Here is a 22,057-nt window from a genome sequence, read left to right on the forward strand (position 1 = left end):
TCTCCTAACTGTAAGGCAGCAGCGCTACCCGCTGCGCCACCGTGCCGCCCTGTGAACTTTCATCTTTATGAATATTTTTTATATTTTTTATTTGTCTTTTTTATTTTTATTTTTGTATTTTTTACATGTCATTTGTACATGCTTTCGCAATTTTGTTTTCTAAAATGATATTTCTTTTAGCACTTTCAGAGTTAGCTCATGTTCCCCGTATGTCCCAATGCATTGGAGATGAACAATAGGTACAAAGCTGAACAACTTATTGTTGAACTGTTCGAGGCTAGATGCAGAGTTACACTAACTTGTACTGTGTGCATGTTCATTATCTTATTTTTACAACTGTTCTATTAGCATCCAGGGCACTTGTAATAATCTGAAAGAAAGCTGACACTGCAATGTAGCTAGTAACACCAAAACCTCAGAAGTCTTTTGAGTTCCAGTTTTGAATCAGGACTAGTCATGGTTTGATCAGGTTTCTGCCCTTACTTTAGTTTCTTTCCCTGCTCTTTTTAATTTTGCCATTTTGTGCCTTGTGTTACTAAATATGCATATGTTTCCTTCCTTTTATATAATATTGTTGTTTTTTTAATTAGTATTTTCTTGTATATTCATTCTTTTATAATTTTCTTTTTATTCTCTCATATTAAATCTCTTATTTATCATACTTGTTTTTTTATACTGAAGCCCAGGGGGGTGGGACCCTCTGACACTGCAGCTGCCTTAGGTCCTGATGTAGCTGAAGCATTAGTTCCTACGTATCAGTTGTTTGACTCTGTGATGTTATGGGTCCACAGCTCACTCAGCAAAGGCCGTTTAAATAAATAATCACCGCATTCGTGGTGGCTTAATGAGGGGGTGTGGTGGCCATAGCAAGCCATGGGGCAATCTGCGGTGTGGGTGTTTCTCACCTAGTGCACAGGTGAGGGACTGCCCACGTCCGTAATTGTTCCTGTGACTAATGTGCCGCAGCTGCTGTGGCCCCTATCAATATAAAAAGCGCGAGTCGGTTAGGGGAGGGGATCAGAAAAAAACGAAAAGAGAAGGAAATGCAGGAAGCAGTGAGGAGAGAGAGCAAGTCGGGGCAAGAGAGAGAGACATGGAGCATGTGGGCGAGCGAGCGAACGAGCACTCTCAGGCAGCTGCGAGGAAGCCTGGGTGTTAGGCCGACACCCAGGAGTTGAAGTAGAAGTCGCTCCCGCTGAGCGATCATGTAGCGGGAGTGACCAGTGAAGGGCGATTGACCACAGAAAACCGGAAAGGCAGCAGGAGTCGGGAGACTTGGAGGTGAAGTCTTTGGTGTGGGCGTCCTGGAAATCAAGCAGTCCAAGTCTCAGGCCTGGGATGAGTGCCAGACCAAAGCCAGGATCGGGAGGTCTCCAGACCTGTGTTTGTGTGTAGAAAAGGACAGCTGCAGAGAGAGTCTCGCCTGCTGCATAGCCCAAATGGGAGAAGCAGGTGAGACGCTAACAGAAAAGAAGCACCGGGTTTGTCATTTGTTTTTAAAGACTGCTTCCTAAAGAACGTTTTAACCTTGTTTCAAAGGATTGTTTTTTGTATATTTTTAACCTCCACATTTCTTTTACGGATTATTTATTTAATGAAGAGTTTTGGAATCACGGCACTGCTTTATTGAACACTTTGTTTTGTTGACTGTTTTAAATAAAAGCACTTTTGCACTTTTTGAACCATCCCTTTGCTCAACTGTTGTTGTCTCACTGTCTAGCACATCTCGGTTATAACTGTCGACGGTGTTGGGTTCAAGGGCTCCTGAACAGCAATGGGAGCATGGAGCAGAACCCACATCGTCACAGACTCCCCTTTCAGGATTTGCTTTTTAACAGATTTTATAAGTTTTGATTAACTAGTTAGTGTCTTGAAAATTTGCTTGTGTTTGCTTTTTAACAGAGTTATTTTTTAAATGTTGGATTTTATTTGCTTTTGGATTGCCTCTCAGGCAGCTACTTTTTGTATTTTCCTAGGCTTACTGTTTTTTTAAATATAATTCTTTGTACTTTGTCTTATTTGAATCAGCTTTATATTTGAAAAATAGATTGGGTTTATTCTTTGGACCAAGGCTTTCTAAAGTTCCATTCTTTTTGTGAAAGGGTTCATTACTATTTTTTATGCATTTTTCTTTGTCGATTTACAAGGTTGAGCACTTGTTTTGGGTGTTTCTGGTGCCCTAGATTCTGAATCTCTTATGAATTTTTCAAATGAAAGCATACTTTTGTTATTGTGAAATATTTTGTATCATTTTCGCTGAAATTGTGTTTGTTTATGATCACCTCCATTTTGGTCATCATTAGGCTATCTCCATGTTGTTAGGTGGCAAGTCTTCAGTAGGTGTAAAGCAACAGTAATGACAATGGATTAAAAGGTTGTCATTTCGGGTATTTTCTTGCAGATTCTAAAATTTTTTTTGGCAATAGGACTTTTGTTTAAAACAACTGTGAATCTAAACTGCCTTTCTGGTCTCAACTTACCACATACTTTTTGACTGTGATTTTTCATTTTCCTTTTGAGTTTGGTAACAATGCAACAGTCTCCTCGCTTTTAACCCCTTTTTTCTGGCTTTGACTACTTCTTTTCTCCCAATCTCCTTTTAAGAAAAAACTTACTTGCTGATGCATAATTCTCCCGTTTGGGGATTTATAGGCTTTGGTCTTTTTCAAGAGTGCAGACTGCAGGCCTGACATTGACCTTCAGGGCCAAGAGTTCTTTAAGTTTCGAGGTCTTTTTAAAGTTTTTGGAGTCCAATTTTACAACATAAATGAGATGTGATGTGTTTTAAAATGTTCTATTTAATGGACGAGTTTGGTGTTTTTCAAGTCAAGCATTTCTAATAATCAGTTTTTGCAGCTTACAATAAAGCTCTGTGGAACCCAGCATCCAAGCCTCAATACTTAGCAAATATATAAAGTTTTCAAGCCAAAAAAGTTACTGAGTATTGATCCACATCTTAAGATTACAACACATATTGCATTGAAAGATTGTATCCGTGTTGTTTTATGAAAGAAAAAAAGCAAAAAACAAACCACTGTTGTGAGATTCAGCCATTTTTAAAGACCTGCCTATGTGCGTCATGTCTTTGCCAACTTCCTCATTCATCTTATTCTGCAGTACCTTTGCTCTGTCTACCTGTTGAAATGGTGCTCTTACGATCATTAATATCTTTTCAATATATGGAACAATATTTCTTTATGTCACAAAGCTAAAAGTAAGAGAGAATAGTGAGCAGGCACACAGTATGTAAATCAAGTAGCAAGAAGTGAACAAATAGGCATCCATTCATCCATCTATCATCTTCCTAACTTGCTTATCTATGGCAGTGTCACAGGGTAGGGGGAGCCCATCCCAGGAAACATTGGACAGAAACATCTGGAGGGAACATGTAAACTTCCAGCACCTGCAAACTGTAGTCTCCTTCACTGCGAGAAAGCAGTGCTACTACTCCACCACCTTGACACCCAATATTATTATTATTAATATTGCTATTATTATTACACATATGTTAGGATGAAGATTAATCTATTCATATAAAGTATTTTTCTTTGCCATAGGTACGATAATAGTGATAACAATAATGCATTCATCTTCCTAACCCGTTTATCTAGGGCAGGGTCATGGGTCAACTGAAACTTTTTTTTCATTGGATGCAAGGCAGGGACTAACTCCATCATAGGGCGAACACAGATGCTTAGGCCACTTTAGCAGCCCCCGATTGCTATTATATCATTTGAACTCACATCTGTCTGTTGTTACAAGCCATGGTATAATATAACCACTGAAGAAACAGAATTGCAGATGTGAAAGTAGGGTTATAAGCAGAATAGAGCATAGTGCTGAGGACTTGTTGGGGCTGTCATAACTTAAACCATGACAGCAGATGGGAGACAAAAAAAAGTGAACAGGAAATGTATTCTTAAAAAAATAGTTCCAGAGCTCTGTGATAAAATAATTATTTCTACTTCTTTGCCTCACTAAACTGAAAGGCATGCTTTCTTAAATAAAAACCTTTTCTTCTTTAAAGTGGACATATTTATTATGCTTTGAGCTTTTTACATTCAGCTATGGCCTCCATTACATTTTAGCCCTACTATAAGCTGCAAGAACAGACAAGGCATTTTTACAATTGATAAAGAAGGTTCATTTTAGAATGCAGTTCTATGTGACAAAATAATACAGTGTGGTATTTGGCCAGCTTGTCATCACGGCCAATACCCCCAGGCCGCCAGTTGGAGCCCTCCCTGCAGTATGGAGGTGCCCCGAAGACCAGCAGGGAGTCGTGGACTTTGTAGTTTTTATCCTCAGTCCTGCTGGATACCACAGGGGCCGCAAGAGGGAGCTGCAGGGAGGACCGAAGATTCCTTTGTGCCCTATAACCCGGAAAGGCTTCAGAGGAAGACTGACGTGCTTCCGGGGTGAAGAAAATGACTTTTTACCTGACCCGGAAGTGATACAAGATCACATGGACTGGGGATTGGGAACACTTCTGGGTCAGGGAATATAAAAGGACTATGAGAGCTCCCAGACGGCGAGCCGAGCTGGGTGGAAGGGTGGCAACGCGTCTGGGAGCTGTTATTGTATTTGGTTATTGGATGAGTATAGTGGAGAAGAGGGTGCTTTGTGCACTGTGGCAATTTAATAAAGTCACTTATTGGACTTTTACCTGGTGTCTGGAGTCGTGGACAGGGGTTCAAGGGAGCGATAGTGCCCCCTATCTGTCACAACACAATAAGTAAAAAAATAACTGACTTGAAACATACTAAACTTATCCTTTAAATATGCATCCATTTTCTCCAAAAATTTTGTTGTTGTATTATTCAAACACCGTGCACTTCCAGTTTATTTCATGTTCTTTTTGCCTTCTGTATAAAAACTATCTGTTTGGTGTTGTTATAAGCTGTGGCTCACAAATGCCAAAATGGAGGCCCAAGCCACTGAAACTTAGACCCAGGCTTGAGGTATATTGTTCAAAATGGGCCCCTACCCAGTTTGAAAGTAGACTTTAGCCTAAACAGTAACTAAAGGAGGAGACCCAGCAAGTAAACACTCCTTTCACTTGAAAAAAGTCAATGTATTAATTTAAAAGAGAGAGACACCATGAGAGAGACACTATGGCTCCTTAGAAAAATAATATAAAGTTTATTAAAACAAAATATTCAAATACAAAAATAACTGAAGGAAAGCCACAAAGGTGTGGATAAAAAGGCAACCAAGCCAGATTCACAAATCAGAAAACAGCAATCAATAAAACAGAGCAAGAAAAAGTCAAATTATTACAAAAAAATCTACAAAACAAGTACTCTCCAAAAATGCAATACCAATATGAAGAACTTGACCTGCCTGAGCTCTTGTAGTTAGAAGGTGGTCTTCCAGCTGTGTATTATAATGGCTCCGCTCCCTGAAACTCAAGTTTAACGGGCCAGGGCACATAATTAAAACATAAACATTCATCCATCCATTGTCCAACCCGCTATATCCTAACACAGGGTCACAAGGGTTTGCTGGAGCCGATCCCAGCCTGCACAGGGCGCAAGGCAGGAACAAATCCCGGACAGGGCACACACACACACACCAAGCACACACTACGGAAATTTAAGATCGCCAATGCACCTAACCTGCATGTCTTTGGACAGTTGGAGGAAATCGGAGCACCTGGAGGAAACCCACACAAACACAGGGAGAACATGCAAACTCCACGCAGGAAGTGAACCCAGGTCTCCTTACTGCGAGGCAGCAGGCCACCATGCCGCCCCACATAAACATACCAAATAAGTAAAAACAATATTCAATATATGTTATACAGATGATTTGACATCTTCTTTCGGCTGCTTCCGTTAGGGGTTGCCACAGCGGATCATCTTTTTCCATATCTTCCTGTCCTCTGTATCTTGCTCTGTTACACCCATCACCTGCATGTCCTCTCGCGCCATATCCATAAACCTTCTCTTATGCCTTTCTCTTTTCCTCTTGCCTGTCCGCGCTATCCTTAGCATCCTTCTCCCAATATACTCAGCATCTCTCCTCTGCACATGTCCAAACCAACGCAATCTTGCCTCTCTGACTTTGTCTTCCCACCATCCAACCTGAGCTGACCCTCTAATGTCCTCATTTCTAATCCTGTCCATCCTTATCACACCTAATGCAAATCTTAGCAGAGCACCTCCAGCTCTGTCTCCTGTTTTTTGGTCAGTGCCACCGTCTCCAACCCATGTAACATAACTCTCACTACTGTCCTGAAAATATACAAATATAACATAAAGCAACAATTTACATGAGCCAGAAATAAACTTCTGGGTAAACCATAACAGGTATTAGCTTTCACTCATTATTTGTGTTCACTATATAAGAGCACCACTGGAGTTGGTGTGCTTATGTCTGCTGTGACTTTTAAGCAAGCACTTCCCTAGTTCGACAGGGCATACAAGCACTTTTGAGTGACTTCAGGGCATTTATTTTCAAGTAAAGATGGCATGAAATCTTAGCTAAACTCACTAGAAGAGTCAGATGCAATCTAAATCGTATTTTCCTCACTGTCCTAAGTGTGCTTTCCTTGCTCGCACATTGAACACATTTTCCTTTTACAGATTTTTCCTTTCTTTTGTTTTGCTTCACATGTATTTTTTTCTCATTGTGATGTGTTATTTGTTACTCTTGGGCTAATTAGTAGACAGATACTTGCTCTGACTGCATAGAGTCCGTAGAGTAAAGTAAATCCCTTCAAGCTCACCTTGGAAATGATGTTGAGGTTTCTTTTTCTTCTTCCAGGTTAGCACCATAAACTGCTACAATTTCTAAGACCGCTTGGGCAAATGTAATGAGTTGAGAAGAATTTATTTATTTTCCACCTCAGTCATGACATCTGGTTTCTGTTTTGAATACTTTTCCTTTTTTCCATCAGTGACACTGTATTAATCTTAATTATGGTTTAGCCATATATTAATGAAAAATGTTTGGATGGATGATTTAATGTGAAGGTTGGTGGTGGGCCAATTTTCCTGTCAAACATATCTGCACAGATAGCTTTGTATTCTCCAGAGTCTGAACAGAGGTGGGCTTTTTTGTTAAAGTTTTGAGAGAAGACCCATGATGATTTAATAATTGCCTATTTAAACACATTTTGCTTTGGAGTTTTATGTTGCTCCGATTGAGTAAGGGGGCTTCCTCTTTAGTTTCTGGTGAGACAGCACTCAGATCTTTTCCATTGCTAAAACAAAGTTAAAACAAAAGCAGAATTCAGGGCAAAAAATCCATATCCAGAAAAACCAAATTGTGAATCTTGAAATGGATCTTACTATCCACTGACTGATTTTGTTTTAGTGACATGTGCAAGTTGGGAAAAAAAATACAAGAGTATACCAAAAACCAAAAAAAAAGAGAGGTTGTGGGGTATGCTTCCTCATCAACAACGCATGGCGTACGGATATGGAAGTCATTTCACAAAGCTGTTCACCAGACCTGGAGTGTCTGATCATCAAGTGCCGGCCGCTTTACCTGCCTAAAGAGTTTACAGCTGTACACATGGCAGCTGTTTACACCCCCATTGCCCCAACCCCTGGGCCAACCAAATACCAGCAACGCACTTAAGGAACTGTACGGCCTCATTATGGACTGTGAAAACACACACCCCGAAGGTCTGGTTATCATCGCCGGTGACTTCCACAAAGCAAGCTTCAGGTCTGTTTACCTCAAATACCATCAACACATCTCCTGTCCCACCAGGGGTGCTAATATGTTGAATCACTGCTACACCGCACACAAAAACGTGTATCGATGGCTCCCGTGGCCGAATCTCAGACAGTCAGACCACCACTCTGTGCTGCTCCTCCCTGTTTACAAGCAGCAGTTGAAGCCAAGAGCATCTGGCTGCAGCCACTGTAAGGTGTTGAGCTCCACAGTAAGCGGAAACACATGACCGCCACAGTAGACGGAAGAACGCCGCTCCCCTACTATCTTAAACTTAGGCATGCTATTTCCCTGTTGCTGCCTTCCCCAGTGTTTTTTAAGGTTAGGATTGTTGATTGGGTGGGTCCTATATTAGTTAGTCCCGTTTAGTCTTTTTAATTTTATCCTGCCTTGTACGTCCGGTTGTTTGGGTTGGCTTCATTTAGTTAAAAGAAACCGTTTTCATCGTACTCTTTTCTGGAAAGGTGTTCATCCATGTGTGTTTTTAGAAGGATTTTTTAGTTTGCGGAAGAAATAGCTTTTTAAGTTGGATCCTGTCCTGCCTCGTATTACTTGTTGTCCGGGATTGACATTTCCGTGAACGGTCATTTTATATGCTAAAGAAGGAATATGCCCCTCCCCCACTATCTTAAGCTTAGGCGTGCTATTTCACTTTTGCTGCCCTCCCCAGTGTTTTTAAGGTTAGGGCTGGTGATTGGGTAGGTCCTATATTCATTCGCCTACTGTGGAGGTCACGTGTTTCCGCTTACTGTGGAGCTCAACACCTTACAGTGGCTGCAGCCAGACCCTTCTTGTTGAAGTGCGCAGAGTCGGTCTTGCGAGAGGTGCACTGTTGGACCCCAGAAGCGGAGGAGAAACTTAGGGACTGCTTTGAATCTGTGGATTTTAATGTTTTCAAAGAGTCCTCTGAAAATTTGGACAAGTATGACGTAGTTGTCACAGGCTTCATCGGAAAATGTGTGAATGACTCTGTACCCACAAAGTCTTTACGCGTATTTCCCAACCAGAAGCCCTGGATGTGTGCTGAAGTACGCCGGCGGATCCATGAGCGCATCATTGGGTTTCACTCCGGAGATACACAGGCATACAAAAAGAGCAGGTATGATCTCCGAAGCGCCAGTATGCCCACAAACTAGACTCTCAGTTTAACAGCACAGCAGAAGCTCATCGGATATGGCAGGGTATTCAGCTGATCACAGACTACAAACCCCGGACCCACGCAGCCACAGCTACCGCCGCTTCACTCCCGGATGAGTCGTTTCAAACTTGCTAACACAGACAGGCCTGTGCGACTCCCAGCAGCGCCGCAAGACTCCAGTCTAAGGCTCACCGAGGATGATGTGGGGAAGACTTTTTCCCAACTCAGCATCCGCAAAGCACCCGGCCCAGACGGAGTCTCAGGTTGCGTTTTTAAAACATGTTGCGACCAGCTAGCTGCTGTCTTTACAGATATTTTTAACACATCTCTGAGAGTTTCATCTGTCTCCACCTGCTTCCAGCACACATCCATCTTTCCTGTCCCAAAGAAAAATAGAGTAGACTGCCCTAATGATTACCGCCCAGTAGTACTTACTCCCATAGTCATGCAGTGCTTTGAGGGGCAGGTGCTAGAACACATCAAGGACATCATCCCTGACAGTCTGGAACCCCTCCAGTTTGCCTACCGTTGCAGCAGGTCCACGGAGGATGCCATCTCCATAACACTTCACACCACCCTGTCTCATCTGGAGAACAAGAACTATTATGCCAGGCTGCTGTTTGTGGACTACAGCTCTGCATTTAACACCATCATTCCATCCCAGCTCATCTCTAAACTCCTGGATCTGGGGCTTAGCTCTTCACTGTGCAAGTAGATACTGGACTTCCTCACCGGCAGACCTCAGCAAGTGCATATTGGTGGAAAAATCTCCTCCATCATCACCATCAACACTGGCACCCCGCAGGACAGCGTGCTGAGCCCTCTGCTTTACTCTCTCTACACCCATGACAGCATAGCTAAGTACAGCTCTAACACCATCCTCAAGTTTGCTGACGATGCCACTGTAATAGGTCTGATCAGCGAGGACGATGAGACAGCCTACAGGGAGAAGGTCAGAATGGTGTCAGGGCAACAACCTCAAACCTCAACGTTAGCAAAACTAAGGAGATGATTGTGGATTTCTGCAAACGGGCAACAGAGCACCCTAACTGATGACCTTAAATGGTCAAGTCACACTGCGGCAGTAGTCAAGAAAGCCCAGCAACACCTCCACTTCCTCAGGAGACTGAGTAAAGCCCAGATGTCCCCCATAACCCTGTGCAGATTCTACAGGTGTACTGTGGAATCCATCCTGACAGGATGCATCACATCCTGGTACAGCAACTGCTCAGTTCAGGACTGCAGAGCTCGGCAGCGTGCGGTGAACACAGCACAGCAGATCACAGACACACAGCTCCCTGTGATCTATGACATCCACACTACACGCTGTCTCAGGAAAGTGAACCGTGTCAGGCGGGACCCCAGTCACTCTGCACTGTCACTTTTTACCCTCCTCCCATCAGGGAAGCGACTAAAGTCCATTCGGACACGCACCTCCAGGTTCAGGAACAGTTTCTAACCAACTGCAATCAGACTTGTGAACAATCAGTTACCTTGTGTCACCTCCACTGCTACCTGCACATATACTTCTGCCATTTATTCCTAGGATTCTAGTTTTATTTATTTACTTATTATATTCATTTATTTATTGTGTGTGGGGCATTTTTTTGACTATGTTCACTTTCTGCAGGAGCACATGCAAGCAAGCATTTCACTGTACATGGTACTTGTACTTGTACACATGACAATAAAGAACTGAAACTTGAATTGAAACTTGAAAAACATTGTGCAGTATATATAAAAAAGTAATAAAGAGCTAATACAGAGCTTCCTTGAGCATCATTGTTGACACAGCCTCCTAGGCTAATGTAGGGTATGGTATGTAAGAAGTAAAAATGTTATGAAAAGAACTTAGGATCATAGTGGACTCATCATTATGTGCATCCAGACAGTGTTTGTGCACAGACACCATTAATAAGGCTGACAGAATGTTACAATACATAACATGATGTGTAGAGTACAAAGGAGGTTATGCTTAAGCTTTATAATGCACTGTGGCGTCCACAAAAACTAAATGATCGTGTAAGAGGAAGACTGGGGAAGGAGGCCAGCAAGTGACCTCTAATAAGTCTAAAGGAGTTACAAGGTACAGAGACTGTGCACGTACAACAAGTCTTGCCCAGATGCTTCACCGGTCACAGCTTTATGGGTGAGCGTCAAAGACAAAACAACTGTTAAAAACACGTACATGACATCTTAGCTGGAGTTTGCCAGAAGGCACATGAAAGACTTTGAAGCCAACTCGAAAATGTTTCTATGGTCTGATGAGACCGAAATGGAGCATTTTGACCATGCTTCACATAAGCCAAACATGCACATTCTCAAAAACACAACATCTGGAGCATTTTGACCATGCTTCACATAAGCCAAACATGCACATTCTCAAAAACACAACATCCCCACCGTGAAGCATCGTGGTGGCTGCATGATTCTGTGTGGATGCTGCTGTATGGCAGGCTGTGGAACGCTTGTGAGGGTAAAATTTAAAGTGAATGAGGCAATAAACAAGGAAATTGTGGAGTAAAACCTGAATAATTTTTATAGGTACCATATGTGAATGGTACAGAAGTGTCTGGGTGCAGACTACACGCTACCGGTCCAAGTCAGGTGATAGAATAAATTTTAAAAATCTCTTGTCCTACGTGTACCTTCAGCTCCTTTCCTCAGTATCTGTGTGTATCTGAACCTCTTTTGACCGGCACTCCCTTTCTCAAGCACGTTACCGTAAAGCTTGCTTCTCAGACTCTGTCATTATTTTCATGGTGCCTTGTTCACCTCCTGCCTGCTTTTATAGTGTATCTATGTATGTCAGAACCCCTCTTGACCGACACCCCGTCTATTGAGTGCGCTCCCTTAAAGGTTACATCTCAGGCACCTTGTTCAACTTCAGTCTGCTTTTATACCTCCCACCTTTGAAGGTGACCCTCAACGTGTCTCCTTTGCCTTTGGTCCTCCTTATGTGTTTAATACTCACAATTTCCTTTTTCAATCACATCACCAACTGAGCAAGCAGACTGATCTGCGTGACAGGACACACACACACACTTAGACCATAGCGTTTTATTATGTAGTTGATCTCTGCAATTAAGGCCTCTTTTGTTCTGTAGTAATTTCCAAATGAGCATAAGCAACAGCAAATGTCTGATCACTTATATGAGGTAAAAACCACAGCAAAGACATTTTATGGGAATTCTGAAATAACAAAATTGATCTTTAATTGAAAAGTTTAATTTCAGAAAAGCAGCCCTAAAGTGGATACAAATGCCAAAAAGAGGGGAGACATTTGAAAACTAAAGCATCAGTACTTTGTGACATTTGAAGTTTTAATTAGTTTAATTTGCCCATAAAGTATTACTTTTCAGTACAGCAATGTTATTTAAGAGTTAATGCTTGTGGAAGCTTAAATACCACAGAAAATGTCATAAACCTGACTGGCTGACTTGTTAACAAGTGTGATATTACAGAAGCACATTTAAAGAATTTTTGCAGACGAGGCCTGGAAAATGCAATGTATTTTAAATAATGTCCATATTTACTAATTCTTATCACTGGTATGATAATGTTTGCATTTTGAGTTTGTTAATTTTAATTTAAGCAATATTTATTTTGTTAATTACCAAACTAAAATGCTGGGGAATAAATTAGGTGTGTATATATTGTGGAAGCCCAGGAGTGTACCATCCACCCTACCTGACACAGACAGGCAGACACAAATACTGTCCAGTACACACGTTTTATTTCTTCATGGGGCAGCACTTTATCTCCACTCCCCACTACAAAGCACAGTACACAATTATACAGCACAACACTATTGCTCTGTCTCTTTTTCTCTCTTTCTTTCTTCTTTCCCCTCTGACGCCTCCACTTTAAACCACTCCTGCAAGCTTTGTGCTCTACTTCCCAATTCTGGCTCTTGAACTGAATGAGGTGGCTTCCATTATAGTTCCATAGAAGTGCTCCAGGTGCTCTTTGATCCTCTTCTGGCAGCACTTCTGGGAATGGCGGAAGTACTGCAGTCCAAGGCTCTGGAACTGTCCAGGTAGTGGCCATGGGCCCCAGCAGGGTTGAGCTTCCAAGTTCCAAGCCTGTGGCCCCTATGCAGTCCAGGGGGGTTGCCCTCTCGTGTTCCAGGGGAGGTATTGCTATGGACATGTCCTCTACCCCCATCTGGGCAAGGCTCCCACCACAATATATAAAGAAAAAAACAACAGATAGTCCGCCGTGATCATTTCATTCATTATAACACTATTGGTAAACTCCCCATCCAAGATTATAAAAAATAATCCCTATTTGTAGGACCAAATATAAAATTTGGGCCATGATGAATAACTCTTTTGAAAATCTGAGAAGGTATGAGCCACTTAAAGTCAGAAATTCAACGGCAGCATTCAAATTAGCGAAAAAAGACAACTAATGATTACTTTCCCAAGCTGTCTCCTATGTATGATTACAACCTGCTCCGTGCATTAAGCTTTTCCGAGGAATGCAGGAAGATTGTTTCCCACTCTCATAATAAAGTTAAGTCCTAAAATACAGCCAAGGTGTAACCGGAGCAGGGCCCAGCCCTGGGCCACCCTGGCTCCACTAGTTAAGCTTTTAATAATTGATTGAGCAAAGGAAAAGACTCTAACCCCACAATTAAATGCTTTCAGGTCTCTTTAGGAATTTCTCTTTACAACTATTCAGTGAAAGAGCTTTCTTGTACTTTACCTCGTAGAGTCTGATGAGGCACCTACAGTACAAATTTTTGCTCTGATTCATACAAGGTAATCCTGCTTAAACCTACCAATACATATAATCTTGGCGTGGGGCATTTGTTATTCTGTTCAGCTGCTTGTTACTGTAAATAAATGTGTTTCCCCTGGCTATCAAACTTTCAGCACTTTATTATTATGGATTTATTCTACTCTGTTGCTTTCTGTAGATCCAGGTCAGGCAGTCTACTTGCATTATTATTATTTATTACAGTTTTGCTTGTTCACAAATAATATTTAAGCAGTTAAGGTATCTCTAAGGAGCTAAATATATACCAATGCCTATTTCCAGTGTTTATATTTTTCAGTTATTATTAAGAGTGTGTTATTTGCAGAAAATTTTCATTTTCTTTCCGTTTTCCAAATTCCTTATTTTCATTACGGGCTGCAGGGAGCCAGAGCTTATCCTGACAACATAGGGAGCAGATACCACCTTATTGTAGGGTTAACTCATGCTGACAGTGAATAATGCACAGTGTGCCTAATATGAGTGTGTTTTGAGAAGTGTGAGGAGACCTGCATTAACACTGCAAAAACACGTCAGTCCTACACACAGTCATGCAGCCAGGGTTTAAAGCCAACTGCTTGATCAGTGTTAACCACTGGGTTGCGTTCTCTCCCTTAACACTAGAATCCCTCAAACCTGCGGATTTTTTCATTGTCCTGGACCACCTTAATTTTCCTCGCAGTTTCTTATCACTGCGCCAATTGCCCAGTGTAGGTGCATACTTACTTTTTCCACATGTGAAATTTGCATTTATGTTTACTTAAACTATACTATGGACTACAAAAGTAAATGCGGTATGCTATTTGTTATTGTATATTACCTTTATCTATAAATACTGTGTAAGATCAAAGATCAAATTTTGACATGTCCACATGAGCTAAAAAAGAAAAAAAAGTCATGGGGTGTAATTAACTTTCACATGACTGTAGTTGTACCATCCCTGATCATTTGTAACTGTTTCTTTTGGGTCTTTCATACATTTTAATTTAATCTTTTTGCCGGAAATCTTAACCCAAATAGTGTTGTCAAACTATGTCCAAAAGTCATGGCCACGCCTAACCCAATGAGTGATTTACAAGCTTGGCCTGAGTTGATCTCAGAACAGGATTTAAAGCCACATCCCAGACAGTAGTCGACAGATGTCAGAGTTAGAAAGAAGGTGGGCAGTCACTACGCTGGGAGTAGAGGGAGAGACCAGGTTTTGGAGATAAATTAAAGTAAGATGACAAAGTGATTTTTTTTGCTGTAGTTCTGTATGTGACAAGTGAGTGAACTACTCCATCAAATAATCAAAGTTTCAAGACTTCAAGAAGGAATACAGATTTGTATTACACTTTTGTACTAGAATTCTCCCTTTTGTATATTCCTCACTTAAGCATTGCTTTGCTTTGCTACTTCTGTATCAGTTGGTTAAATTGATTTACATAAGAACGTACATAGAATGCATATTTTTATTGACAGTGGTTATTATCTTCAAATTGTAGATAGATCCATCAGCCTACACTCCCAAAAGTTAAAGTAATGTTTTTCAGGGTGATGCTGTAGGTGAATCATTTTTGGCTACCAAGTACTGCAAGAACCCTATATTTAGATGCATCACAGGCTCCAAAAATAGCATTAAATATATGATAATATTGTATTTATGAAATACTAATGGGTATTTTAAAAGAATGGGTTATATCCAGTAACCCAGAGGCTACGTAATTTCGATCTCCTAACATTCTGCTAGGTAGACTAGTTTACATTAAAGATTTCTCTTTTGTCCACATATGGGATTGGCTCCAGCAGACCCCTGTGACCCTGTAGTTAGGATATAGCAGGTTGGATAATGACTGACTGACTGACCGATTAGAAACCTTTTCAAGGCCCAAAGAACAAACTTCATATGCTAAGAACCCTTCACAGAATAAAATGGCACTTTGTCAAGCTAATGTTCTAGAATGAGCTACACAACCCAGTAAAGTGCTATTGAAGAAATGTTATTTTAAGTGTGTAGGGGCAAACTTCACAATATACAACAAACGATGAATTCCAGGAATGATAAATGGTCATATAATAAGGGCCAAACAGCAAAAAATGTGACAATTTTGTAACAACCTTGATCACACTCAAAATGGAGGCAAGTTACCCACTCCTGCTGAGCTGGTGTGAAGTCCAGACTTTGCCACGTCAAACCGTACTTACCCTTTTGTTCCTTAACTGCACCCTCATTCAAGTTCCCCATTCGACTGTAACAACAAATAAGTTGGTCAAAGATGAAAGGTTCAGTATGTGGAAAAAAAATGACCATATTGGAAAAGGATGAAATATAATACACATAAATCCCTGTATTTCCCGATGCAGATGCAAATATATACAGTAATAGTGAAAAAAGGAAAAATAAAAACCTACACGACCCAGACCTCCCTTGTCCTCCCATCTCTTAACCCGAAAATATATATAATTTACAAAACAACAAACATTCAAATACACGAAAAAGTCCAATGAAATCACAAAAACTGTGGAGATTGAGAAATGGATGAAAGCTGGCCAAGTCCCAAATGATGAAATGACAGAAAACCACAATACAAACAGTGCTACTGTATTTCAAAGTATCAACCAAATATTCTCACCAATGACTGCAGAAAGCAGTCCAATAGTCCTGAGATGTGGATGAAGAAAAAACCTAAGCCCCTTACTGCTACGTGTAACAGGATAAATAGTGATGATCTGTGGATGCCTTCAATGTAATAATAGTAGTGTTTGATGTGAAGGGTCACGGTTGTTCGATGCTTCCTTTTTCTTTTCTTATTCCCCTTTTAAAATGTGCGGTCCTAAGTTATACTGTACATATCCCAGAAGTAACAGGAACCCCACCTCCTTAAGGGTCAAGTGCCGTACTTGGTGACGTCCTGCAAAAGAACACTCTTCTTGAGGTGTATATATATATATATATATATATACTGTATATATATATATATATATATACAGTACTGTATATATATACTGTATATATATATATATATATACACATATATATATTCTATACACGAAAAAGGCCAAACAAACATAGCACTTACATATATATATTATAATGGCTACCATGTATATATATTAAACAAACCCAGCTGACATTTTATGTAGCCCTGCTACAATTGTGATCTTTTGAAAGTTATTCTGATTGGAATTCTTGCAATTTTGTTGTTAAACTGTAGTCAATCTCCTATGTATATTATTTACTTTATTTGTACATTTTTATTGTTTTTGTTCCATTATATTGAATGAAATTGTAGCACAATGTTGTTGTGGTTAGTGTTCAAAATTGACTTATGTATGAGCTTCTTCATAGGAAGCAGGAGACTTTATTTTCTCAGCTGCCATCTTATTGTTTCATATTCAATTCCAGGAGGTTGACTAATAGTGCAGAAGTTAGTGCTGCTGCCTTACAATTCCAACTGAATGGCCTCAGGGCCTAGGTCAAGTATTGATGTATTTAAGATGCACATTACATTGCCTGCCTATCAGGCCTTAACACTGGCGAACAGAGAAATGTTGCAAGGACTAAAAATCTTTAGGAAGGAATAAAAAAGTGATGACTGGATTGATGATTGAAGCCAAATTATTGCCATAAGTTAGGCTTTTAATGTGACTCAACCTACTTGTACAGGGGTTCACAAACTTTTCTTCCAAGGGCCTTCCTAAGACAAAACAAAGATCATCACAGTACTATTCCCTTCCCAATAAATTAAACTGAAAGGAAAACAAAGAATAAAAATTCATGAGAGTGGCAATCAGTATTGTGTACTCTGACATACAGTCATCTGAGTAGCTCTGCAGGAAAAGCAAATTATTAATGGAAATTATTTTCATAAAAACATAATACAAATAAAGAAGTAAAGAAAATGCAATGTAATGGATGAGCCTAAATATTTATACAGAGAAGGTCAATAATTATTTTACCTCACTTCCTGATGTACCACTAATTCCATCCGAATAGGGCTCTACAAATTGATTTGTCCTGAGACTAAGCTTGTTTTTTAGCGAGCTGAAATACCTTAGGAGCACAAAAAAGTGAGGGAACCACAGAGGGGAAAAGAGGGGAAGCCACTAGAAAAGGATATAAAACGGTACCTCATTCTATCCTTCTAATAATGTGTGGTCATCATAACCCTCAAGACTATAAATTTCAGCTGCTAGAAATAATACCACTTATTCTGTGGCTCCCATGGTGAAGTCCCACAGCCCCTCAGGGATCCATGGACCCACTGCTTGAGAGACATTGAACTTGTCTAAAATGTGGCATACACTCTACTTTGACTAAACAAATGTGGAAAAACTTGGAATACAAATTTCGTGCTAAAGTAATAATTTATTATACAATATTAAGGGGAGGAGTAAAGAGTGGGAGTACCCAGAGCTAACTCACTTGGTATGTGGACCCTTTCTTTAAAGTGGGGCAGCGTGTCTATCTGTCTATTGTCCAAATCACAAAGAACCATGGTGGTCACCTCCCAAACCTCTATTTTTTTCTCTAAGCTTGTTCTAGCTGCATGCCAATTACACAAAACACCTCAGTAGGGAACTGGTTATGGACCAGCGTTATACCCTTTCCTGGTATTCCATTCAGGGTATTAAATTACCCAAAATGTTATATAACCTTCACCCAAGAGTTCTCTGTGGTGGACATACTTCTTGCTCTCCTGGCCCACTTTATTGCTTAAACAGTCAGCACCCTGATCCCCATAGTGTTCCTGACCTCCCTGTTTTTCTTAACAAGTCTTAATATTGAATTTGTACCAAGTAAATGACTTGTGTTAAAACCTGGCAGTAAGGGGTGACTCACCCTGTCTTCTAACAATCCCTAATAACCCCTCTCTGGTCAGAAGGCCATACATCCCTGGTAGCTGTAGACTTGCCTGCTCTGCAGAGTTCTCGGTGAACACTACATGCATCCACTTATGCTACTGGTGTCTTGTATATGCTGGTGTTTCTGTTTCCTGTCTTTCCATGAAAGCTAGTAACCTCTTGGGTATATTGCTCCCTATTTACTGTTTAAACACAGTGTAAGATGGTTAAGGTTTTCTGTTATCGGTGTAAGCTGTCCTTTTCCAGGATGTTTTTGGACAAGCCAAAGTCTGTTGTCCACTTTTCTCTTGGCATGGCCTTGTCAGTCCAGCAACCTGTTTAATTATACATAAAAAAGTCTTAATATTCATGGAACTACAGCAATAAAAATGCCGGCTTCATTAAACTGGGACAGCTAAGCCTATGAAAATCCTTTACAGTCGGAATTTTTTTTTAATTTCAAACATCTGGGACATCACAATCCTCCCATTATTATGACAAGACATAGTCAAATTAAAGTGAGTATGTTAAATGAACTGTAATGTAACATAAGATATAACATCCATCCATCCATTATCCAACCCACTATATCCTAACTACAGAGTCACGGGGGTCTGCTGGAGCCAATCCCAGCCAACACAAGGCAGGAAACAAACCCCGGGCAGGGCGCCAGTCCACTGCAGGGCACACACACACTCACACCAAGCACAATTTAGAATCGCCAATGCACCCAACCTGCATGACTTTGAACGGTGGGAAAAAACTGGAGTACCTGGAGGAAACCCACACAGACACAAGGAGAACATGCAAACTCCACGCAGGGAGGACCCGGGAAGTGAACCCAGGTCTCCTAACTGTGAGGCAGCATCGCTACCCACTGCGCCACCGTGCCACCCCTAAGATATAACAGTTACAATAATTTTACTCAGAAATTAAGAATGTCCTATAATAGACTGGTTCCATGCCTATGGCAGTTTTTTTCCTCATGCTTGGTGGTGGAATAGTCCCTATGGATGATACAGTTGAGACCTGCTGGGCTGGCTACTTTCAGCAGCTGTTTAACACTGATCCTCCAGCTAGGAAGTTGGATATCTCTGAACCCATGGTTCTTGAGGCTGATCCTCCAATTAGCTGTGGACCACCCAATCTCACTGAGATTGCACAGGTAGTGGATCAGCTGAGGGGAGGAAAGGCTGCAGGGATCTTTGGTATATGGGGTGAACTTCTCCAGACTGGAGAGTAGACTGTCCTCTTGACTTTGCAAGCAATCTTTGCTTCCATTTGGGAGATGGGCATCATCCCAACTGACTGGAAAACAGGACTTGTTGTCCCAGTCTGGAAAAGGAAGGGTGATCACCTGGGGCCTCATGTATAACGCCATGTGTAGAATTCGCACTATAACATGATGTAAGCACAAAAGCTGAAATGTGCTTACGCACAGAAAAATCCAGATGCAGGAATCTGTGCGTACTCCAACTTCCACTCCATAAATCCCGGTCAGCGTGAAAAGTAATGCTCGTGCACACGCCTTCTGTCCCGCCCCAACTCCTCCCAGAATTACGCCTCTATGAATATGCAAATCAATATAAATCGCCCTTAAGCTCAGCCTTCTGTGAAAAGACAATGGGAAGAGCACAGGGGAAAATATAAGAATTTCAGCGAATACCAAGTGGAGGCAAAGGAAAAACATACTATTTGTTTAATTAAACAGTGGTATAATCAACAAAAGGAAGTTGATCGAGTGACATAGCATGTTGGAGAAGCTTGAAAGCTCAGATATCAAAGTTGCCATGAAAAGGCAAGTCATAGCCCACTGTCTGAGTGTCATATGAAAGCTTATTAGGGTACAGAGGAAAAAAAGGGCACACAATGGGGAAAAAAGCACGAAATGTCAACTTCAGTCTTGAAATTTCCACTTTAATCATGTAGTTTATTTTGTCATTAAAGTAGAACATCATAAACTTCATTTTAAAATCATTTAATTAACCAGTTTCTCAAATCACATCGTAATTAAAGTATAGTATGTTAAATGCTTTGTTTTGTATTTGATCTTCTATGTGCCTATGTGTGTGAATCACTACTTGCTTCTTAAACCAGCTCTCTTCTACCGACTGGACACAGAATCCATGACATTCGTGATATTACAGCTCTCTGAATAACTAAAATACTGAGATGTATACGTGATATCATTTTCACGATGATAGGAGTTAAAGCATGTTATTAAACAGGGGCTTCACGGCACAGTGTTTGTGCATGACCTTTGATGAAATTATTTATTGCAGCAGTACTCATGGGCAGCTCTAGGTTTGTGGCGGCCCTGGGCAGAGAAAGATTCGGTGGTTTCTTCACCCGCTAATGTCTATATGGTATCTTATGCACGGTTGATGACCAGGTCCGTTGCAGACACTGCATAGCCGCCTCGTGCTCATGACACAAGCATTTAACTTTTGTCGAAATTTGCCGCTGCGTTTTTAGCTGTGTCATTATTTTCTCTTTCTGTTTTATATTCCATATATTGTATATTGGCTTGGCTGCCCCTGCAGTCCTTGCTTTTCTTTCTATAAGTAACCGATCGCCACACAATCAGCTCTGTAATAGACGTTAAGCCATCTGTAAGCTTAGAGTGCCGATTCTTCAAAATGTTTAAGGAACATTACACTATCTTCGTAGTACAGGTTTAATTATTCTATCTTCATGCCAGTCCCAGTGAAGATTATTTAAATGAAGTAAAAATTTTACCTGTATAATATAATAAACATATTTTGCTGCATTTCATCTTAAAAATAATATTGTCATCATATGTAAATACGTGCTTTATAAAGTGGCTCAAGTTGTGTAATATTATAACTGTAGTGTAAGTTTACAGTGAGGTAATTGTACTTATAAGTACAAACAGTTCTACAAGGAGCAATTGATTGAGTGCGTTTATAGTTCTTGGGGTGAAACTGTTTCTGAACCGTGAGATCTGTACAGGAAAGGCTTTGAAACGTTTTAAAGTTTTGCCGTGGCTGAGGTAGCGTGTGCTTTATACTGTATACCGATAATTCTCTTTCCGATCAGCTGCTGCTATGATTCTCCACTCAGATACAGTGATTTAAATACTCCGAGTGGTACAGCGAGAGTAATATGGAAAAAGATGATCCGCTGTGGCAACTCCTAACGGGAGCAGCTGAAAGAAGAAGAAGAAGAAGGTGCAGTGAGAGTAACGCTAAAGCAGTTATGGTATTTGGAATACTATGGCTATTCCCTGGACCATTATATTGTTACAAGTTAATTACAATCAGATGCGTTACACTAATAAACAATATGTGGTTAGTTTCAGCGTATTTATAAAGCCGTGTCAGGAAAATAAGGAGTAACCACACAGGAACAGTAGCACTGCTTTGACGCTGGGTGCCGCCAGTCTGCAGAACCGAGCGGAGAACTTGCGTACGGCAAGGTATGAGGTACCGTGGAAAAGTGCGTGGCTTTACACCAAGTGTAGGTTTTATACATCGCAATTTGAACATGTAAAAGTTCTTATGCAACATTTCTGTGCGTACGCACCGTTTATACATGGGGCCCCTGGATTGCAGCAACTACAGGGGGAAAACACTGCTCTCGGTGCTGGGTAAGGTCCTTGCTAGGGTCATCCTCAGTAAGATCCGT

General features: G+C 40.8%; 1 protein-coding gene across 3 annotated transcripts in view; it reads left to right on the forward strand.

Annotated features, from left to right (window-relative positions):
* The window catches only part of LOC120515667 (trichohyalin-like), a 974,785-nt gene that overhangs the window by 843,606 nt on the left and 109,122 nt on the right, over positions 1-22,057 (forward strand). The window lies entirely within an intron of this gene.

This window comes from Polypterus senegalus, chromosome 15, assembly GCF_016835505.1.
Source record: "Polypterus senegalus isolate Bchr_013 chromosome 15, ASM1683550v1, whole genome shotgun sequence".
Lineage (NCBI taxonomy): Eukaryota > Metazoa > Chordata > Cladistia > Polypteriformes > Polypteridae > Polypterus > Polypterus senegalus.